This window comes from Brachyhypopomus gauderio, unplaced genomic scaffold (genome assembly GCF_052324685.1).
Source record: "Brachyhypopomus gauderio isolate BG-103 unplaced genomic scaffold, BGAUD_0.2 sc44, whole genome shotgun sequence".
Taxonomy (NCBI): Eukaryota; Metazoa; Chordata; class Actinopteri; order Gymnotiformes; family Hypopomidae; genus Brachyhypopomus; species Brachyhypopomus gauderio.
In genome coordinates, this window is record NW_027506870.1 from 2,102,551 (window position 1) to 2,107,226 (window position 4,676).

General features: G+C 42.2%; 1 long non-coding RNA gene across 1 annotated transcript; it reads right to left on the reverse strand.

The window, feature by feature from the left end:
* Positions 1-892: 892 nt before the first annotated feature.
* LOC143486070 (uncharacterized) lies at positions 893-3,461 on the reverse strand. Its single transcript, XR_013123125.1, has 3 exons — positions 3,411-3,461; positions 1,070-1,205; positions 893-945 (listed from the first exon to the last, which is right to left on the reverse strand). It is a non-coding gene; the product is annotated as an uncharacterized LOC143486070 (long non-coding RNA).
* Positions 3,462-4,676: the final 1,215 nt, after the last annotated feature.

A 4,676-nucleotide genomic window follows, 5' to 3' on the forward strand; every position in this document is an offset into this window, starting at 1 on the left:
TCTCTCTCTCACCCCCACTGACTCTCTCTCTCTCTCACCCCCACTGTCTCTGTCTCTCTCACCCCTTCTTCTCTCATGAGAAACTGTTGCAGCACTAGAGCTTTCACAGAATCAATCATTTACTAAAAAATATCCTTCACTTGACACTGTTGTGCAAAGCCCACACCTATAGTATATACATGCAACCATATATACAGACAGAATATCAGACTGGGAAAGAGAGGATAGACAGAGATAGAGCGAGAGGAATGAAAGAGAAAGAGAGAGGATGGACAGAGAGAGAGAAAGAGAGAGGAGAGATAGAGAGGAGAGATGAAAAAGAGAGAGACAGAACCAGTGCTTGCGTGAGGAGAATGGCAGGAAGAACACCCCGGGGTCACCCTCAACAGCAGCAGCCTGCTGGCAACATGTGCACATGTGGGTGTATAAGTACATACAAGAGAAACTCAGCTCAACTCAACCCAGGTAAACACATCTCAGCTTGGCTCAAATCAGCTCAGCTAAACTCAACTCAACTCGACTTAACTCAACTATTCTCAACTCGGCTCAACTCAACTTGGTTCAACTAAATTCAACTCAAATTCCATTCTGTTCAACTATATCTACTTGTCTTCACTGTTCTCTTCTGCACACAACAAACACTGTCACAAAGCAGCTTTTCAAACCTCTATTGAGTCCAGTTGAGCCTCAAAGATAGAGGCAAAACCAACAGTGCCTGAAGCAGTATGAGAAGAAAAAACAAAAAGCGAAGCCAAGACTGGAAAGGGGAAGCCACGCTCGCCTTCTGGGGAGTGCCGGATGGGGGGGATAGAGACAAAGGAGCCTGGCAGGAGGCCACATAAGCAGGATTAAAAACAGAAGTGAAGGCATGAAGCACAAACACAGCACAGTGGCTCCAACAAAGCTAATGGGTTTTCCAGCCATCCTGCTGTGCCCACTGGAATCCTGGGATATGTAGTTGTAGGGAAAAGAGGGAAGAGATAAATAAAGACTATTATCGATTCAGACAAAAGGGAAAAAAAAAAAACAATTTACACATGGTAAACTTAAAATTAAAATGTTAGCTGACATCTGACGGCGATTTCCCAGCAGCAGCCATAGCAACACAGTTGATTCAAGCCAGGGCTCCATGGCAGCAGTAGATAGATAGATGTGTCCTCCCTCCTCACCCTGTGGTCGTGCACAGCAGCCAAACCAAGATCACCCTGACAAATGAGAGTCTGATCTTACTAATGATGCCTGCAGAAGACGAGACGTCATATTTCAGGCCTGTCATAAATCAGTTAAGGATTGCTCTCTTGGGGAGAAACGTCCACGCTGCTGAGTGTTGAGGTCAGCATTAACGGCAAACGGCAGAAATATTTCAAATGTGGTATGTTAACTTTTCTTTCAGAAATTGTGAGGGAGGGCAAAGGCAACCTAATTTGAGTAACCATTATAACTAAGTCATTAAAGGTGATTAAAACAGTTTAAAATAGTTTTAGTTATAGTTACATGGATGGAGGGAAAAAAAACAGCCTCTCGTAGTATTGTGGTGAGTTTCGTGCAGGAGGACCTTGCGATCCCCACCTTAACCCCACCCTATCCCCCACAACTCCACCTAATTATTCTCTTCTGTACTATTCTGTATTATTCTCTTCTACACGGTAAATTCAGTTCTGATGCCTTCAACTACCAGTATAAACATAATTTAAAAATAAATATTATATGAAGCCAGTTGAAGCAGGCACATTACCTGACTTAAGTTCTCAAATGTCAGGTAGTGGACACTGTAACACTGTAACAACGTTGCATAAGGTTATATGATAGCTGCACAATGCCATGCTCAGTGTGTCAGTGCTGGAGCGAGCAGATCCATCAGAGTGTTTGGCTGTGTGGGGATGTGTTGGAGACAGTGGGCTTCACTCATGGAGCCTCACTCAAATCCCATTAACAGTATTACAGCAGTGCTGAAAGCATCGGAATGACCAACAAAGTGGTTTTGATCCCAAATATGGTGCAGGACACTGTGGTCGATGAAGCAGAGATCTATTCTCATCTCTTAAGAGCACTTTCTAGAGACCGTTATAGTAACAGTACTTGTGATGTGCTTTGTTTACCAGACATTACTGGAGACAGGCTAAAGGCCTTCTTTAAAATTTCTTTTATGGATGGATATACACACACACATACACACACACACACACACACACACCCAGAACTCATAATTTGTGGTTTCCAAATGCAGTGGCTAGGATCATATTTCTCGTGCAAAATGAATTTTCCATGCCGTTTAGCTCTTCATAGGGAAATTAATGTGTGTGTGTGTGTGAGAGAGAGAGAGAAAGAGAGTGAAAGAGAGACAAGAAAGAAAGAAGAAGAAAAATTGAGAGAGAGTGTGTGTGTGTGTGTGTGTGTGTGTGTGTGTGTGTGTGCATGTATGTGCGTGTGTGTGTGTGTGTGTGTGCATGTGTGTGTGTGTGTGTGTGTGTGTGTGTGCGCGTGTGTGTGCGTGTGTGTGTGTGTGTGTGCGCGTGTGTGTGCGTGTGTGTATGTGTATGTATGTGTATGTTTTACAAATATTTTCACCTTCACTGCTAGGCCTATAGCACCAGAGCTTGAAATGGTATTAGATCAAATATTGCATTAGTGTCCCAGCAGCTCAGTAGCAGTCTTTATTATCTGTCTTAGGTATTTTATCATAGTCTTTGAATGAAATCCAACCAGCTTCTCTCTGTCATCCATTTGCCCCCCCTCCCCCCATATTTACATGCCCCGCACACACACTTACACCACCCCCCCCCCACACACACACACACACACACTTACACCAACCCCCCCCCCCCCCCCCCCCCACACACACACACTTACACCAACCCCCTCCCCACACACACACACACACACACTAAACTCTCGTCTGCCTCCAGTCATCCTGGCACACTGGGACTGACCTAAAATATATTTGACAATACCGTAGAATACTAGATAATATTGTAGTATACTAGACGATATAGTATATGACACAATGCTTTAATGTACTGGACTATACTGCGACAAGAGACTGTGGAAAAAATATGAACTGAACCAATACATGATTAAGTTTGGATCTGACATCAGACCCAACAGAACCCATCTGGTTCAATTAAAATCTAACAAGCATGCCATGTGGAAAAGGTTGCAAATTAAAATCTGAGGTTGTTAACATCAACTACTAATTGATTCTTAATAGAAATTTTTAATAGATTTTTAAAAATATAAATGAATGAACCACAGTAACTAGTACAAAGAGTGTCATATGCTTCACCATCTTGATGGGTCCTGTTAGTGCACCACAAGCCTCACGCAGCTGACACACAGATCGGCAAAGTGTTCCCAATAAACATTATAGCTCTCGACTGATGTCAGAATTACTGTTAAAAAAAGAAGGTTACCTAGTGCAGAATCAGGAAAGGTATTTGAGAAGATGAACCAGGAAGTGCAGTCTGAAATAGAACAAGGGGCAGTTATTGACCTCAGTGACCACTCAGCCAGCACTCAAAAGAAAGAGTAAACAATGAGTGGAAGTGATTAACATTACATTAATACCACACACATCTTACTCAACACCTCTTCCTCATCATTTTAACATAACAGGATTAACACAATTCTTTGCTGATGTTACATGCTTGTTTCTTTCATTAGAAAGAGTGCAGTCACTAATAGGCACACTCTACACTCTACACTCTACACACTCTAGGCCACCTTCCATAACTCTGGCAGGCCACAGGGTATCATGTGACAGACATCATGTCGCCTTAGGAACTCCTTATTCAATTCAATTCAATTCAACTTTATTGTCATTATGCTGAAACAGGGTTGTACAGCACAATGAACAGTGATGGCTAAGTTACCTTGAAAAAGTAATCCGATTACTGATTACTCCTTTTAAAAGTAACTTAGTTACGTTACTGATTACTTGATTTTAAAAGTAACTACGTTAGATTACAAGCAGTGATGTCAAGTAAGTAACGCGTTACTCTAATCTTACCACTTTTTTCGGTAACGAGTAATATAACGCGCTACTATTTCCAGTCCAGTAATCTGATTAAAGTTACTTATCCAAATAACTGTGCGTTACTATTTTTATTTTCCCTAGTAAAATATATATTTTTGCTTTCTTCTTGGCTCAGTTCTACTTTTGCGTCTGACCGTAGCGCTCGACTCCGCACGCTGCGCGCGACCCTGTGAAAGCGCGAGCACGTTTTACAAGTCATTTTTTGCGTGTCCTCCCGTAACAATATGTGGTAGTATAAAGAAACACCCCTCAAAAACATGGGAAGGAACATTTACCTGAAGAACTTTATTGTTGCTTTGTGTTCCACGTTTGAAAAGTGCTGGAATTTTGACTAACGTAGCCTACTTTATTAAAATGCTTGAAATTGTAATGGTATTTCGTTTCACAAGCTGTCTGACTGAACAGTTCGCTTGTATTACGTTTACAAATAAATTTACAAATAATACCGCGCAGCTACACAAACGTAATGTCAGGAGATACTGTAGCGACTCCTACTCCTCACGGCGAGTCTTGCCCTTTAAGTGACACTGGGGGGCGGAGCCTGCGCAAGCCAGGGTTGCGTTATCAATAAAGTTTCCCTCCTCGGGATTTTTGGATTAAGCAGTTTCTGCCTCGGTTACCGAACCTGCTTCAAAACATTGTT